Here is an 18621-nt window from a genome sequence, read left to right as displayed (position 1 = left end):
TGCAAGCTCCGCCTCCCGGGTTCCCGCCATTCTCCTGCCTCAGCCTCCTGAGTAGCTAGGACTACAGGCGCCCGCCACCGCGCCCGGCTAATTTTTTGTATTTTTAGTAGAGACGGGGTTTCACTGTGGTCTCGATCTCCTGACCTTGTGATCCGCCCGCCTCGGCCTCCCAAAGTGCTGGGATTACAGGCTTGAGCCACCGCGCCCGGCCTTAATCAGGAAATTTCAAAAAAATATTTAAAATGCATGGTAACACTTTTCAGAGCAATTGCAAAATTTAATGTGTGCAAATTATTCATATATTCATAATTTTATTATCATATATCAGATTTGGGGAATCCAGTGCAAGGTAAAGGAAATATCTATTAGCTGCTAAAAAAAAAAAAAACTCATATGTGAAAAGAATTTGAGTTTAAATATTGTAACTGCCATCCTATTGACTCAGAGCTCTCACCAAAGCTCTCACTACTTAATAAGGTTGGCAGCTCTCATCGATTGGAAAGGCTAAATTAGTGGGAACCTTTCTGTTTGTTTTTTTTTTTTTTCAAACAGAGTCTCGCATTGTCGCCCAGGCTGGAGGGCAGTGGTTCGATCTTGGCTCACTGCAATCTCCACCTCCCGGGTTCAAGCGATTCTCCTGCCTCAGCCTCCCAAGTAGCTGGGATTACTCGTGCCCTCCACCACACACAGCTAATTTTTTGTATTTCTAGTAGAGAAGTGGTTTCACTGTGTTGGCCAGGCTGGTCTCAAACTCCTGACCTCATGATCCACCTGCGTCAGGCTCCCAAAGTGCTGGGATTACAGGCGTGAGCCACTGCACCTGGCCCCTTTCTTTTTTAAAGAGCTTTCACAGAGTCAGACTTTCTGTAGAACTGAACCAAACTGTGATGTGGCCAGCTGTTTTTCTGAAACTGCTTTTGTTTGATTTGGTAAATTTTAAAAATAGGTCCAGCAAGGAAGGGAATAAATGACTGAAAACGGAAATACGAAGAGGCCTTGACGTTCTAGCCAGCCCAGGAGAGCTCTCAGCAAAGTGAGCATGCTGGTCATTACCATTTACTAAAATTAGAAATTCTCCTAAAAGTTAATAGGAGAAACAGAGAGGCTTTTGGCCAAAGCGCCATAGGCTGGGAGGGTAGAATTGAGGCCTCAGGCAGTGCTGTGGTTTGAATGTGTCCCCCAAAATTCACGTGTTGGAAACCGAATCCCTGGTGCAACAGTGTTGGGAGGTGAGATTTTTAAGAGGTGATTAAGTCATGAAGGCTCTGAGCTCATGAATGGATGAATGCTAGGATCCTTCTAAAAAAATGAGTTCTAGGCCTGGCATGGTGGCTCACGCCTGTAATCCCAGCACTCTAGGAGGCTGAGACAGGCAAATCACTTGAGGTCAGGAGTTTGAGACCAGCCTGGGCAACATGGTAAGATCCTGTCTCTACTAAAAATACAAAAATTAGTCAGGTGTGGTGGCACGTGCCTGTAGTCCCAGCTAAGGCACATGGGAGGCTCAGGCACAAGAATTGCTTAAATCTGGGAGGTAGAGGTTGCTGTGAGCTGAGATTGTGCCACTGCATTACAGCCTGGGTAACAGAGCGAGACTCCATCTCAAAAACAAAACAAAACCAACAAAAAATATATGTATACACATAGAAAACCTGTTCCCATAAAGATGTACATGAATGCTCATAGCAGCATTATTCTTAATAGCTAAGTGAAAATAACCCAAATACCCATGAACTGATGAATACATGAACAAAATTTGGTATATCCATAGAACAGACTATTACTCGGCCGTAGGAAGGACTGAAGTACTGATTCATGCTACAGCATGGATGAACCTTGAAATCATTATATGAAGTGAAAGAAGCCGGACACAAAAGACAACCTACTGTATGATACTGTATGATTCCATTTATATTAAATGTCCAGAATAAGCAAATCCACAGAGGAAGAAAGTAGGTTAGTGGTTGTCAGGGGCTGGAGGAGGGGGAATGGAGAGTGACTGCTAGTGGGGACAAGGTTAATTTTGGGGGTAATGGAAATGTTGTGGAATTAGGTAACCATGATTGATGCATGAGTCTATGAATACGCTAAAATTCACCTAATTATGTACTTTATTTATTTCTTTACCATTTTTTATTTTTGAGACAGGGTCTGGCTCTAATTGCCCACGTTTGCTCACTGCTGCCTCTGCCTCCTGGGCTTAAGCAATCCTTCCACCTCAGCCTCCCCTGAGTAGCTGGGACTACAGGCGTGTATCAGTGTGCTTGGACAATTTTTGTATTTTTCTTGGTAGAGACAGGGTTTTGCCATGTTGCCTAGGCTGGTCTCGAACTCCTAGGCTCAAGTGATCCCAGCCATACACATTAAGAGAGTGATCTTGCTGGATGTGGTGGCTCATGCCTGTAATCTCAATACTTTGGGAGGCTGAGGTGGGAGGGTCCCTTGAGCCCAGGAGTTCAAGACCAGCCTCAGCAACAAAGGAAGACCCCATTTCTACAAAAAAATTGAAATATTAACCAGGTGTGGTGGCGTGCACCATTGGTCCCAGCTACTCAGGAGGTTGAGGTGGGAGTATTGCTTGAGCCCAGGAGGTAGAGGTGGCACTGAACTATGATTGTGCCACTGCCCTCTAGCCTGGGCAACAGAATGAGACCTGTCTCAAAACCAAAAACAAAACCAAGAGTTATCTTTACAGTATGTGAATGATATCTCAAAGCTGGTATTAAAGTAAAATAAACTGGGCTGGGCATGGTGGCTTATGCCTGTAATCCCAGTACTTTGGGAGGCCTAGGCGGGAGGATCACTTAAGTCCAGGAGTTCAAGACCAGCCTGGGAAACGTAGTGAGACTCCCGTCTCTGAAAAAAAAAAAAAATGTAGCCGAGCATGGTGATGTATACTTGTAGTCTCAGCTACTTGGAAGGCTGAGGAGGGACGACTGCTTGAGCCCTGGAGGTGGAGGCTACACCGAGCCGTGATCCCACCACTGTACTTTAGTCTTTTTCATCTCAAAAAAAAAAAAAAAAAAAAAAAAAGCCGAGCGTGGCGGTTCACGCCTGTAATCCCAGCACTTTGGGAGGCCGAGGCGGGCAGATCACCTGAGGTCGGGAGTTTGAGACCAGCCTGACCAACACGGACAAATCCCATCTCTACTAAAAATACAAAATTAGCCAGGCGTGGTGGCAGGTGCCTGTAATCCCAGCTACTCTGGAGGCCGAGGCAGGAGAATTACTTGATCCTGGAAGGTGGAGTTTGCGGTGAGCTGAGATCGCGCCGTTGCACTTCAGCCTGGGCAACAAGAGCAAAATTCCATCTCAAAAAAAAAAAAAAAAAAAGGAACCTGACCAAGCCTGAATGATCATAAAGGGACTTTTCCAGGACCCCAAATCACGGTGATTACTGCCTGTTGGAAAGTTCTCTGTGTTGTGCAGTTGCACTTGTATCTAAATGACAGCCCAAGTCAGGGAAAGAAAGTGTGCATTAGGCCGGGCATGGTGGCTCACGCCTAGGCAACACGGCAAAACCTTGTCTCTACGAAAAACACAAAAATTAGGTGGGTGTGGTGGTGTGCACCTGCAGTCCCAGGTACCTGGGAGGCCGAGGCAGGAGAATCACTTGAACCTGGGAGGGGGAGTTTGTAGTGAGCTGAGATCGCACCACTGTATTCCAGCCTGGACAATAGAGCGAGACCCTGTCAAATAAACAAACAAACAAACAAATAAATAAATAAATAGCGCTAGAAAGACAAACCAAACTGATTTAAGCAAAAAAGGAATGTATTGGCTCACATAACTCCAGGCACGGCTTGTTTCTCCCTCTTTACATCTCAGATCCAGCCTCCTGTTTCATGGCTCAATTTTGAGACCAAGTCTGGCTAGTGGGTCATGAAATGGTTGCAGCCACCCTCTCAAATTCAGTAGGAAAGGCAACAAGAGGTTCTTTCTCAAATGTCTCAGCAAAAAGCTTATTGTGGTTCAGGGACTCTGGTGGAGTTAACAGCTGCACCCACAGACTGGAGGCCAAGGGATGGTAATCGGTTATATTTTACAGTATTATGGGCACCAGCCACTGAAACCAGGCAGGTGATGGGAGAAGGAGGAATGGTGGTTAAAGGCCCCACCAGAATCTCAATGACAGAGAATGTGGCAGGGATGGGTTCTAAACGGGTGCTACTAGAAACAGGGTGCATGGTTCTTGGGGTAGGGAGAGGGCAGGAGAAAAACAAGCTAGGATGCCTGCTGTAGGGAGTGTTTTGGGTTAATACCCTACAACAGGATATAGACTTACTTAACAAGTCAGGAGATCGAGACCATCCTGGCTAACATGGTGAAACCCCGTCTCTACTAAAAATAAAAAAAAAATCAGCCGGGTGTGGTGGCACGTGCCTATAGTCCCAGCTACCCGGGAGGGCGAGACAGGAGAATGCCGTGAACCCAGGAGGCGGAGCTTGCAGTGAGCCGAGATCGTGCCACTGCACTCCAGCTTGGGCGACAGAGCGAGACTTGGTCTCAAAAAAAAAACAAACCAAAAAACAAAACAAAACAAAACAAGTCTCTACCAGATGGCTCCCATAGGCAAAACATTTGCTAGGTGATGGAGCAGAGGTTGATACAAACATGAATACTGGTCAATTTCTTTTCTGAAAAGCACCAGCCATCTAATGAAAGGGATGCTCTGTTCTAACTCAGAATATAAGAATGGTAGTGATGGCCGGGTGCAGTGGCTCACGCCTGTAATCCCAGCACTTTAGTTGGCCGAGATGGGCTGATCACTTGAGGTCAGGAGTTCAAGACTAGTCTGTCCAACGTGGCGAAACCTTGTCTTTACTAAAAACACGAAAATTAGCCAGGTGTGGTGGCATGCAACTGTAATCCCAGCTACTCGGGAGGCTGAGACAGGAGAATCGCTTGAACCAGGGAGGCAGAGGTTGCAGTGAGCCGAGATTGCACCACTGTACTCTAGCCTGGGCAACAGAGTGAGACTGTCTCAAAAAAAAAAAAAAAAAAAAAAAAGGGAAAGAAAACGTTAGCTGGGTGTGCTGGTGTGTGCCCATGGTCCCAGTTGCTCGGGAGGCTGAGGTGGGAGGATCACTTGAGCCCAAGAGGTCAAGGCTGCAGTGAGCTATGATCACGCCACTGCACTCCAGCCTGGGTGGCAGAGCAAGACTCTGTCTCAAAAAAAAAAAAAAAAAAAAAAAAAGAAGAAACAAATTCAACTTATGAATTTTGGGGGGACCCAATTCTGCCCATAGCCCTCATTATTTATATCACTTTCCATCCTCCCTTTCTTCACTTTCCTTTTCTCTCATCGTTCCTGCACTGTTTGTGTCTCCCAGATAAAGCATTAGCACTTCCATCCTTGTCTAAGGCTCCATTTCCCAGGGAATTTAGGCTAATACAGTGTCGTTAGAACACACACACACACACCCACACACACGCATACATCACACACACACCCCTCCACCCCCACCCCTGCAGTTTAGCACCAAATCTCTGTTCCTTGTCACCATAGAGTTAAGTGAAATAGTTTCTGTGCTGTAATTGGACCACAACACTCCCTTTCTCCAAATGCACCAGAGCCTCCCAGTGCACTGGGACTAAAACTCTGACTCCTAATCCTTCAGGGCCCTGCCTGATCAGTGACCTGCTCGCCCCTCTATTCTCACTTCCAATATGCTCCAGCCACACAGGGCCTCTTACAGGTCCTCCAGCTCAACTGAGTCCCTCCTTGCCTCAGGGGTATCACTGTTGCAGTCCTCTTTGCCTAGGGCACTCTTCCCAGCTGGGTCACAGGGCTGCCTTCTCTCTACCTGATGGGTTCCAGACTGAATCTCACCTTCTGCATTTGTTTGCTAGGATCCTTGGGTAGAAGCTAGAGAGAGAGCAGGGCCTTGCTGACACAGCCTGTCCTCGGCCTTCGAAAGTGCTGGGGTTACAGGCATGAGCCACTGAGCCTTGCCTATATGTTAAATTAACTTTCTTTCTTTCTTTCTTTCTTTCTTTCTTTCTTTCTTTCTTTCTTTTTCTTTCTTTCTTTTTTTTTCTTTCTTTCTTTTCTTTTTCTTTTTCTTTCTTTTCTTTCTCTCTTTCTTTCTTTCTCTTTCTCTCCTTTCTCTCCTTCCTTCCTTCCTCCCTCCCTCTCCCTCCCTCCCTGCTCCCCTCTCTCCCTCCCTCCCTGCCTCCTTCCTTCCTTCCTTCCTTCCCTGTAACAAAGGACCACAACTTTGGTGTCAAAAAAAAAAAAAAAAAAAAAAAAAAAAAAGACTGGGCACAGTGGCTCATGCCTGTAATCCCAGCATTTTGGGAGGCTGAGGTGGTAGAATTACTTGAGCCCCAGAGTTCAGGATGACCCTGGACAACATAGTGAGACCCTATCTCTTAAAAAAAAAATTAGCCAGTTATGGTGACATGCACCTGTGGTCTCAGCTACTTGGGAGGCTGAGGCAGGAGGATCACTTGATCCCAGGAGTTTGAGTCCAGCCCAGGCAATACAGTGAGACTTGCCTCTATAAATAAATAAATAAATACACACCTGTGGTCCCAGCTGCTTAGGGGGCTGAGGCAGGAGGATTCCTTGAGCTGTGACTGTGCCATTGCACTCCAGCCTGGGCAATAGAGTGAGACCCCATTTCAAACAAACAAACAAACATAGAATTAATTATCTCCCAACTCTGGAAGACAGAAGGCTGAAATCAAGGTGTCAGTAGGAGCTGGGTGCACTGGCTCATGCCTGTAATCCCAGCACTTTGGGAGGCCAAGGCGGGTGGATCATGAGGTCAGGAGATCGAGACCATCCTGGCTAACATGGTGAAACTCCATCTCTACTAAAAATACAAAAAAAATTTAGCTGGGTGTGGTGGCGGGCGCCTGTAGTACCAGCTACTCAGGAGGCTGAGGCAGGAGAATGGCATGAACCTGGGAGGCAGAGCTTGCAGTGAGCCGAGATTGCGCCACTGCACTCCAGCCTGGGCGACAAGGTGAGATTCTGTCTCCAAAAAAAAAAAAAAAAGAAACAGAAATTAAAGTTTATAGCAGTTTCACTCATAATTTCCAAAACTTGGAAGCAACTAAGATGTTCATTAGTAGGTGAATGGATAACTAAACTGTGGTACATCTAGATGACAGAATATTACTCAGGGCTAAAAAGAAATAAGCTATCGAAGTGTGAAAAGACATGGAAGAAAGTTAAATGCATATTACTAACTGAAAGAAATCCGGCTGGGCGCGGTGGCTCAAGCCTGTAATCCCAGCACTTTGGGAGGCTGAGGAGGGCGGATCACGAGCTCAGGAGATCGAGACCATCCTGGCTAACACGGTGAAACCCCGTCTCTACTAGAAAAAAAAAAAAAAAAAAAAAAAAAATTCGCCGGGTGTGGTGGCAGACACCTGTAATCCCAGCTACTCGGGAGGCTGAGGCAGGAGAATGGTGTGAACCCAGGAGGCGGAGCTTGCAGTGAGCTGAGAGTATGCCACTACACTCAGCCTGGGTGACAGAGAGAGACTCTGCCTCAAAAAAATAAATAAATAAATAAAAACGTGACATACTGTATGATTTCAAAGATGACATTCTGGAAAAGGCAAAACTATGGAGACAGTAAAAAGATCAGTCATTGCAGGGATTAGGTGGGGAGGGATGAGGAGAAAGGAAGCAGAAGAGTTTCAGGGTAGTAAAACTACTCTGTATGATTCTATGATGATGGATACACGTCACCAAGAGTGAACCCTAATGTAGACTATGGACTTGGATGACAATGATTTGGCAATGTAGGTTTGTTGATTGCAACAAATGTACTGTACTGCTGGGGGATTTTGATCATCAGGGATGCTGTGCATGTGTACAGGCAAGAGGTATATGGGATATCTCTGTAGTGGGGCGTCTAATCCCATTTTGGGCCTTGGCTATTGTGTGTTCAGAAGTTTTAAAGCCACTTTCGTAGTTTATTTTACATCAGCTAGGGTTTTACAGTTTAGATGGAGTTTAGCTTTATTGCATCAGATCTAAAACACCCTCTATGCCGATTCCTATTGACTCGGGCTAATCATATGACCACGGTGGCTGGCACGAAATTAACCAGCCCTTAATGTAGCATAGCTTAGTTAAACTTCCGTTTATTGCTAAAGATTTGTCACTGCTGTCTCCCGTGGGGGTGTGGCTGGGCAAAGTGTTTTGAGCTGCGTGTGCGTGCTTGATACTCACTCCTCTTATGATAGAGGGGATGTGAATCTAGAACTACTATAAAAAATAATAATAATAAAGTCAGGCTGAGTGTGGTGGCTCACGCCTGTAATCCTAGGACTTTGGGAAGCATGGACGGGAGGATCTCATGAACCCAGAAGTTTGAGACCAGTCATGGGCAACATAGTGGGACCTCATCTCTACAAAAAAATTAAAAATTAGGCTGGGCGCGGTGGGTGTCGCTTGTAATCCCAGCACTTTAGGAGGCCGAGGTGGGTGGGTCACATGAGAGGTCAGGATTTCAAGACAAGCCTAGCCAACATGATGAAACCCCGTCTCTACTAAAAATACAAAAAATTAGCTGGGCGTGGTGGCGGGCTCCTGTAATCCCAGCTACTCGGGAGGTTGAGGCTGGAGAATCGCTTGAACCAAGGAGGCAGAGGTTGCAGTGAGCCGAGATTGCACCACTGCACTCCAGCCTGAGTGACAAGAGCTAAACTCCGTCCCCCAAAAAAAGGAAAAAAGAAAAATTAAACTTCACCATGAGCCTTCCAGTTGCCAACAGTCAAGGCACCCTGGAAATCAGAGTGAAGCCGCATTGAAAAATTCTAAAAAGCCGACAGAATGTGGCACTTCTGATAGCGTGGAGGGAGAGCAGTTCAGAGGAGCCGATCTTCAAAGGGAATCTTTGTGGAAAACAAGCAGAGAGCCTCGAGAATTGGCCCCATGTCAAATTAGCCTTTTCATGTTGGTAAGCAAATAAGGCTTCTGAGGAACGTGCAAAGATCTAAGTCCGAGGGAGAGGGAGGGAGGAAGAAGGTCTTTGCACTGGACTCTGCCTTTGCAGGACTTGCTGAGCAGGGCTCCTGAGCTCCCTCCTTTTCAGACCCCAGCTCCAAACTGTTTCATCTCCTCCAGCTCCCCTAAGTGCAAGGCTCACCTCCTTCAGGTTGTTTCATGTTGAAGAAGAAACTAACCTGTGTGCAGTTTATGGGTACGCCAGAGGGCCAGTATTTCTAACTTGTTGCCTGATGTTCATTTGTGTTCTTGTTTGTTTTGTGTTCTTTTCAGGCTTCTTTCATTTTGAACTGCATGCACTAGAAAGGGTTTGCTCATTCGTATAGAGATATAGTTATCATAAAGAAGTTTTTGCCAGGTGTAGTGGCCATGCCTGTAATCCTAGCACTTTGGGAGGCCAAGGTGGGCAGATTGCCTGAGGTCAGGAGTTCGAGACCAGCCTGGCCAACATGGTGAAACCCTGTCTCTACTAAAAATACAAAAATTAGCCAGGTGTGTTGGCACATGCCTGTAGTTTCAGCTACTTGGGAGGCTGAGGCAGGAGAATTGCTTGAAGCCAGGAGGTAGAGGTTGCAGTGAGCTGAGATTGCAGGACTGCATTTCAGCCTGGGTGACAGAGTGAGACTGTAGCTCAAAAAAAAAAAAAAAAAAAATTTTAAAATGAAGTTTTTAGTGCAAGTAAAGAGACAGTATTGTAGAGGAGTTAATGCAACAGCTTTGGACTCTATCGGTCAGGATAGATGAGGTTTTGCTGCAGTAACAAACACCACCCACATCTCAGGGGTTTATTTCTCATTCATGAAACATGTCTGTCTTAGTCTACTTGGGCTGCTATAATGAAATACTGGCTGGGCGTGGCAGCTCACATCTGTAATTCCAGTACCTTGAGAGGCTGAGGCAGGAGGATCGCTTGAGCCCAGGAGTTTGAGACCAGCCTGGGAGAGGGAGACCCTGTCTCTATCAGGAAAAAAAGATGGCTCAAGCCTGTAATCCCAGCACTTTGGGAGGCTGAGGCAGGCAGATCACAAGGTCAGGATATTGAGACCATCCTGGCTAACACAGTGAAACCCTATTTCTACTAAAAATACACAAACCAGCCAGGCATGGTGGCAGGCCCCAGCTACTCGGGAGGCTGAGGCAGGAGAATGGCATGAACCCGGGAGGCAGAGCTTGCAGTGAGCCGAGATCATGCCACTGCACTCCAGGTGGGCAATAGAGCGAGACTCTGTCTCAAAAAAAAAAAAAAAAAAAAAGGTCCAGATGCAGTGGCTTATGTCTGTAATCCCAGCAATTAGCAATTTGGGAGGTGATGGCGGGCAGATCACTTGAGGTCAGGAGTTCAAGAGCAGCCTGGCCAAAGTGATGAAACCCCGTTTCTATTAAAAATACAAAAATGAGTTGGACGTGGTGTACACCTGCAGTCCCAGCTACTTGGGAAGCTGAGGCAGGAGAAACACTTCAACCCAGGAGGTGGAGGCTGCAGTGAGCCGAGATTGCACCACTGCAGTTTAGGCCTGGGTGACAGAGAAAGACTCCACCTCAAAAAAAAAAAAAAAAAAAAAAAAAAAAAGAAAAGAAAGAAAATAAATAAAAACAAAATACCATAGACTGTTGGCTTGAAGAACAGAGATTTATTTCTCACAGTTCTGGAGACTAGGAAGTCCCAAATCTATATGCTGACAAATGTAGTGCTTGGTGAGGGCTCGCTTCCTGTCCTGGAGACAGCCAGCTTCTCGCTGTGTCCTCACATGGACTTGTCTAGTTACGTGCTCACGGAGAGCTCTCATCTTTTTTGTTTTTCTTTTTATTTTTTTGAGACAGATTCTCACTCTCTCACCCAGGCTAGGGTGCAGCAGTGCAATCACGGCTCACTGCAACCTCCGCCTCCCGGATTCAAGCAGTTCTCCTGCCTCAGCCTCCTGAGTAGCTGGGATTACACACACCACTATGCCTGGCTAATTTTTGTATTTTTAGTAGAGACGGGGTTTCACCATGTTGGTCAGGCTGATCTTGAACTCCTGACCTCGTGATCTGCCCACCTCAGCCTTCCAAAGTGCTGGGATTACAGGCATGAGCCACTGCACCTGGCCTTTTTTTGTGCGTGGTTTTTTTTTTTTTTTTTTTCCCCCAGACATGGAGTCTCGCTCTATTGCCCAGGCTGGAGTGCAGTGGTGTGATCTTGGCTCACTACAACCTCTGCCACCCGGGTTCAAGTGATTCCCCTGCCTCAGCCTCCTGAGTAGCTGGGATTACAGGCATGTGCTACCATACCCAGCTAATTTCTGTATTTTTTTTAGTGGAGACAGGGTTTCACCATGTTGGCCAGGCTGGTCTTAAACTCCTGACCTCAAGTGGTCTGCCCGCCTCAGCGTCCCAAAGTGCTGGGATTACAGACCTGAGTCAACATGCCTGGCCCTTAAATCAGTAGACTTTGAACAAAGGACATTGCCCTCCATAATGTGGGTGGGCTTCATCCAATCAGGTGAAGGCCTTAAGAGCAAAGACCAACATTTCCTGAAAAAAAAAAGGAATTCAGCCTCAAGACTGAAACACAGACACCCTCTCTGAGTTTCCGGCCTGCCTGGTTTGCCCTGTGGATTTCAAACTCAGGACTGCAACATCCACTGTTATCTGGATTTTCAGTCTGCTGGCCTGCCCTACGGAGTTTGGACTTGCCAGCTCCTACAATTGCATGAAGCAATTCCTTAAAGTAAATCTCTGTCTCTAGTTCTATATCTTCTATTGGTTCTGTTTCTCTGGAGAATTCTACTGATACTTAGACATCCCCCAATTACAGAATCCCCCGCATATCCTGCCAACATCAGTTAAGCCGTGTTTTTGCAAACTCTCTCCAAATAACCTGACACAAATCCAAAGCCTATGATGAGAACTTTCTAACATTGTCTTTATTGAGTCACTCAGGACTGACTACTTAACTTGTGGGACCCAGTACACAATGAAAATGCTGGCTGGGTGCGGTGGCTCACTCCTGTAATTCCAACACTTTGGGTGGCTGTGGTGGGCGGATCACCTGAGGTCAGGAGTTCAAGACCAGCCTGGCCAACATGGTGAAAGCTCACCTCTACTAAAAACACAAAATTAAACTGGGTGTGGTGGTGGGTGCCTGTAATCCCAGCTACTCAGGAAGGCTGAGGCAGGAGACGGGCTTGAACCTGGGAGGCGGAGGTTGCAGTGAGCCCAGATCACACCACTGCAGTCTAGCCTGGACGACACAGCGAGACTCTGTTAAAAAAAAAAAAAAAAAGAAAAGAATTCGTAGGCCAGGCATGGTGGCTCATGCCTATAATCCTAGCACTTTGGGAGGCCAAGTGGGGTGGATGGCTTGAGTCCAGGAGTTTGAGACCAGCCTGGGCAACACAGCGAGGTCCCCATCTCTGCAAAAAATAAAGTTAAATAAAAAACCTAGCCAGGCAAGGTGGCATGTGCCTGTAGTCCCAGCTACTCAGAGGACTGAAGTGGCATGATGATCACTTGGGCCGGGGAGGTTGAGGCTGCAGTGAGCTTTGATCTCACTAACAGAGTGAGACCCTGTCTCAAAAGCAAAGCAAAATAAGAAAGCTTGTAGGTTGAAAATATCAAGGTTAAAGAGGTGGTAACAGTCAGGGTTGGTTTGGGGAGCTGAGCCACCATGAGTGAGTGTTATGGGATAAGGGAAGGAATGAGACTTTGCACAATTATTGCAGGATCTGGGGAGGTGAAGATCTGGGAGTGGGACCAGAGGAGTCACCAACCAGTGGATCTAGAATCAGGAACGTCTGTTTGCCAAAGTGGGGCTTTGCAGGGGGAGCTCATGGAGGGGTTTAGGTTGCCCCTGTATGGCTCTTGCCTCTGTGAATGGGCAGCCAAGCATTTGGTGCTGGGGCTCAGGCCATGGCAGAAGAAGCTATTAATGACTTTGAGAGTTTCCAGCACCACTTTGCTTCCTTAGAGCTGTGAGTAACAAGTGAAGCTTGAGGCAGGCGTGAGTACTGGATTCCTCTCTGTTCTTTCCATGTCATGCGAGGGCAAACACAGCAGTCTTTTGGTGATGTGATTACATCAGCACCAGTCTCATAAAACTTTAAAAAAAAATCCTTATTTCAAAATCATGCTCCTAGCCAGGCACAGTGGCTCACACATGTAATCCCAGCACTTTGGGAGGCTGAAGTGGGAGAATCGCTTGAGGCCAGGAGTTCAAGACTTGCCTGGGTAACAGAGCAAGACCCGGCCCCTAAAAAAAATTAAAAAGAAAAAAAATTGCTGTGCATGGTGGTGTACTACCGTAGTCCCAGCTACATGGGAGGCTGAGGCGGGAGGACTGTCTGAGCCTAGGAATTTCAGGCCGCAGTGAGCTGTGATCACACAACTACACTCCAACCTGGGTGACAGAGGGAGACCCTGTCTCAAAAAAAAAAAAAAAAAATCATATTATTAAAAAAAAGTATTCAAACACTACTAAAGATTTTTCAATGAAAAGTGAGTCTTTTTCTTTCTTTAGATTTTGTCTATTGCCAGAGACAGTCTATCAGTCTTCTTTCTATGTTTGCAAATAAAGCCTCTGTTTATGTCTATCTATTCAGACGCTACCTATTTTTTCAAATTTTATTTTATTTGAGGCAGAGTCTTGCTCTGTTGCCCAGGTTGGAGTGCAGTAGCACACAACCATGGTTCACTGCAGCCTCAACCTCCTAGGCTCAGGTGATCCTCCTGCCTCAGCCTCCCTAGTAGCTGGGACCACAGGCGCACACTACCACACCTAGCTAATTTTTAAATTATTTGTAGAGAAAGAGTCTCCCTGTGTTGCCCAGGCTGTCTCTAACTACTGGGCTCAAGTGATCCTTCTACCTCGGGCTACCAAAATGCTGGCATTACAGGTGAGAGCCATGGTGCCCAATCTGTATTTCGTGTTTTTCACTTAGCGATTTATCTCTCATATGAGAACACATCTGTCTCATTCTTTTTGATGGCCATAGTCTTCCATTGTGAGGATTCCAGTGACAAAGAGTTAGGTTGTTCTAGGCTCTTATGAATAGATATGATGCCGCAGTGAACTACACTGTACATGCGATTTTAAGTACCTGAGCAAGTATATCTGTCAGACACAATAGTGTTTTCTTTCCAAAGATTTATCAAAGCTTTCTTCCTCTGGCTTCTCCTCGCTTCCCAGGTATGGCTCCTTTTTTTTTTTTTTTTGTCGCCCAGGTGGGAGTGTGCAGTGGCACGATCTCAGCTCACTGCAACCTCTGCCTCCCGGGTTCAAGCAATTGTCCTGCCTCAGGCTACCAAGTAGCTAGGATTACAGGCGCGCACCACCATGCCCGGCTAATTTTTTTGTATTTTTGGTAGAGACGGGGTTTCACCATGTTGGCCAGGCTGGTCTCGAATTCCTGACCTCAGGTTATCCGCCGGCTTTGGCCTCCCAAAGTGCTGGGATTACAGGTGTGAGCCACGGCGCCTGGCCTCAGGCATGGTTCCTATTGGTTGCCTCCTCTTCCTCACTACTCCTTAAATATCTACCATCTGGCTTGCATCAGGGACACACTCAAAGGCCACCAATGACCTGCTTCTTTAGTGCATCGCCCTGATCTTCCTGTAGAATTTGACTCTACCCCCTAACTCAGGCTAAAATCTCTCCTTGCTTGACTGTTACGGGAGTTTTTTTTTTTTTTTTTTTTTTTGAGATGGAGTCTTGCTCTGTCGCCCAGGCTGGAGTGCAGTGGCCGGATCTCAGCTCACTGCAAGCTCTGCCTCCTGGGTTCAGGCCATTCTCCTGCCTCAGCCTCCCGAGTAGCTGGGACTACAGGCACCCGCCACCTCGCCCGGCTAATTTTTTTGTATTTTTTAGTAGAGACGGGGTTTCACCTTGTTAGCCAGGATGGTCTCGATCTCCTGACCTCGTGATCCGCCCGTCTCGGCCTCCCAAAGTGCTGGGATTACAGGCTTGAGCCACCGCGCGCGGCCTTGGGAGTTTTTTTTTTTTTGAGGCAGGTCTCACTCTGTAGTCCAGACTGCAGTGCAGTGGTGCAATCTTGGCTCACTGCAACCTCTGCTTCCCAGGATCAAACGATCCTCCTGCCTCAGCCTCCCAAGTAGCTGGGATTACAGGTGCACACCACCACACCTGGCTAATTTTTGTATTTTCAGTAGAGATGGGGTTTCACCACGTTGGCCAGGCTGGTCTCGAACTACTGACCTCAGGTGATCCGCCCACCTCAGCCTCCCAAAGTGCGGGGATTACAGGCGTGAGCCACCGCACCTGGCCTGGGAGATAATTTTTGTTCTCTCCCTATTTCTCGAATCACGTGTCTCCTGTCTCCTTTGCCTGTCTTCCAAAGGTCAGCTATCTGGCAGAGGCTGAGGGAGTGGAGCATCCTGGGCCAGCTGCTTCAGCTTCTCCCTGTCCTGCCAAGGCAGCCTCACCCACTTACCTCACTGCCTGGACCCCAGAGGAATGTGAGGTTTTGATCAGTATCTAAGTTCAAGATCTTTCCTAGGCTCAAGCCCTGCATTAAAAAAAAAAAAAAAAAAAAAAAGTATTGTTTAAATTTCTGCATTTTATTTTCATGATTTTAGCATTTATTATGTACTACTTTAAAAATACAAAAAGCAGCCAGGCGCAGTGGCTCACACCTGCAATCCCAGCACTTTGGGAGGCTGAGGTGGGTGGATCACTTGAGGTCAGGAGTTTGAGACCAGCCTGGCCAACACAGTGAAACCCCGTCTCTACTAAAAATACAAAAACTAGCCAGGCCTGGAGGCGCGCACCTGTAATCCCAGCTACTAGGGAGGCTGAGGCAAGAGAATGGCTTGAACCCGGGAGGTGGATGTTGCAGTGAGCCGACATTTCGCCACTGCACTCCAGCCTGGGCGACAGAGGGAGACTCTGTCTCAAAAAAAAAAAAAAAAGCAACGTATGAACAGTTGTATAATATGCTCTAGCTGCCTCCTGGGTGGATACAAATATAATAGGTAGGGTCTGAATAGAGGCTCTATTTGGAAAGGCAGAAGACTGATAGTCTTGACTGGGCGCTGTGGCTTACACCTGTAATCTCAGTACTTTGGGAGGCTGAGGCAGGAGGATCACTTGAGCTCAGGAGTTCGAGACCAACATGATGAAATCTCATCTCTACAAAACATGGGCAACATGATGAAATCTCATCTCTACAAAAAAAATACAAAAATTAGCTGGGCATGGTGGCATGTGTGTAGTTCTAGCTACTCAGCTGAGGTGGGAGGATGGCTTGAGCCCAGAAGGTGGAGGCTGCAGTGAACCCTGATGGTGTCACTGCACTCCAGCCCGGGCAACAGAGCAATACCCTGTCTTAAAAAAAAAAAAAAGGCCGGGCGCGGTGCCTCATGCCGGTAATCCCAGCACTTTGGGAGGCCGAGGCAGGCGGATCACGAGGTCAGGAGATCGAGACCATCCTGGCTAACATGGTGAAACCCTGTCTCTACTAAAAATACAAAAACAAAATTAGCCAGACGTGGTGGTGGGCGCCTATAGTCCCAGCTCCTCTGGAGGCTGAGGCAGGAGAATGGTGTGAACCCGGGATTCGGAGCTTGCAGTAAGCTGAGATAGAGCCCCTGCACTCCAGCCTGGGTGGCGGAGTGAGACTCTATCTCAAAAAAAAAAAAAAAAAAAGAAAGAAGACTGATAGTAGTTACTGCCTCTGGCAAGAGATAGGAAATCTAGGGTAGGAAAAGACTTACTTTTCATTAAAAAATCTTTGGTACTGTTTGAATACTTATTTTTTAATAATATTAATTTTAAAAATAAGAATTATCAATGGCTAGGCATGATGGCTCATGCCTGTAATTCCAGCACTTTGGGAGGCCAAGGCAGGTACATCACGAGGTCAGGAGATCGAGACCATCCTGGCCAACAAGGTGAAACCCTGTCTCTACTAAAAATACAAATGTTAGCTGGCTGTGGTGGTGTGCGCCTGTAATCCCAGCTACTTGGGAGGCTGAGGCAGGAGAATCGCTTGAACCAGGGAGGCAGGGGTTGCAGATCCAGTGTACCCCAGCCTGGCGACAGAGTGAGACTCCGTCTCAAAAAAAAAAAAAAAAAAAAAAAAATTATCAGCCAGGCAAGGGGGCTCATGCCTGTAATCCCAGCAGTTTGGGACGCCAAGGCGGGTGGATCACCTGAGGTCAGGAGTTCGAGACCAGCCTGACCAACATGGTGAAACCCTGTCTCTACTAAAAATGGAAAAATTAGCTGGGCGTGGTGGCACATGCCTGTAATCGCAGCTACTCAGGAGGCTGAGGCAAGAGAATCACTTGAACCTGGGAGGTGGAGGTTGCAGTGAGCCGAGATCGTGCCACTGCACTCCAGCCTGGGCAACAAGAATGAAATTTCAGCTCATTTAAAAAAAAAAAAAAAAAAAAAAAAAAAAAAAAAAAGGAATACTTTTTTAAAGGATGGGGCGCTTGGAGGATGGAATAAAGTAGAAATGGCAGGTTTCCTTGGCACACTCCTTGGGCCTTAAGAAAGTGTAAAGAATAACAAAAATACAACAAAAGGAAAACAACAAATATCAATGTTTCTACCATTCAGCTTAATAAAGAAAATATAATAAACACAGGTGGAGCCTCTTTTGTGCTCCCCTTCTTCCCCACCACTCACCCCAGAGATAATCACTATACTGAATTAGGAGTTTGTCATTCCCTCAAATTTTAATTGAGTCCTGCATTTCTGACAAACCTCTGGACGTCTCTATACAGGTATTTCACTCAGTATAGTTAAAAGCAAATTCAAGACGGGCTTAGTGGCTCACACCTATAATCCCAGCACTTTGGGAGGCCAAGGTGGGTGGATCACTTGACCCCAAGTGTTTGCAAGCAACCTGGGAAACATGGCAAAAACCCATCTCTACAAAAAATACAAAACTTACCAGGTATGCTGGCGCATGTCTGTAGTCCCAGCTACTTGGAAGGCTGGGGTGGGAAGATCGCCTGAACCCAGGAGGTGGAGGCTGCAGTGAGCTGTGATCGTGCCACGGCACTCAGCCTGGGCGACAGAGTGAGACCCTGCCTTAAAAAAAAAAAAAAAAAAAAAAAAAGGCAAATTCAAGTAATCCATTTATGTAAACAGAAAAATGCACTATATAAATCTATCTAGAATTCAGGGATCATTGACACAAAAGACATCACTTCAGCAGGCCTGTTTGCAACTTCTGGGATACACTAGGTGTTAGCAGTGATTACTTGTGGATGCTTGGACTGTGGATTTTTAAAATGGTTTTTTATCTGCTCATCTGTATTTGTAAATTTTCAACAATGGAACATAGATTATTGCATTATTATTATAATACCCCAAACCTATCTTCCCTTCAGCCCTCTTTCCACGAGCTCTTACCCTAAATGTCTCTTTTTCTGTCAGTGGCATTGTGAGTCTTCCTTAGTGCATCACCTCTGATCTTCCTGTAGAGTTTTTTTTTTTTTTTGAGATAAGAGTCTCAAAAAAAGACTCTATCTCAAAAAAAGATAGATCCTCACTGCAACCTCTGCCTCCCGGGTTCAAGCATTCTCTTGGCTCAGTCTCCCACCCCCACCATGCCCAGCTAATTTTTGTATTTTTAGTAGAGACGGGGTTTCACCATGTTGGCCAGGCTGTTCTGGAACTCCTGATGTCAAATGATCCAACC

At 46.5% G+C, this 18621-nt stretch overlaps 1 long non-coding RNA gene across 10 annotated transcripts in view; it reads right to left on the bottom strand.

Annotated features, from left to right (window-relative positions):
- LOC126944548 (uncharacterized) overlaps positions 1-18621 on the bottom strand; it is a 55341-nt gene that overhangs the window by 22947 nt on the left and 13773 nt on the right. For 7 of the 10 annotated variants that reach the window (XR_007722089.1, XR_007722093.1, XR_007722095.1 and 4 more), the window contains 4 exons: positions 17869-18008; positions 15400-15474; positions 6530-6602; positions 3588-3689 (listed from right to left, as the gene is read on the bottom strand). This is a non-coding gene — a long non-coding RNA (uncharacterized LOC126944548). The remainder of the gene's footprint in view (positions 1-3587; positions 3690-6529; positions 6603-15399; positions 15475-17868; positions 18009-18621) is intronic. The other 3 variants (XR_007722090.1, XR_007722091.1, XR_007722092.1) reach the window with 3 other exon arrangements.

The sequence above is a fragment of the Macaca thibetana genome, chromosome 20 (assembly GCF_024542745.1).
Source record: "Macaca thibetana thibetana isolate TM-01 chromosome 20, ASM2454274v1, whole genome shotgun sequence".
Lineage (NCBI taxonomy): Eukaryota > Metazoa > Chordata > Mammalia > Primates > Cercopithecidae > Macaca > Macaca thibetana.
The sequence above is the reverse complement of the archived record's forward strand: the minus strand, read 5'-3'. Positions and strand labels throughout refer to the sequence as shown.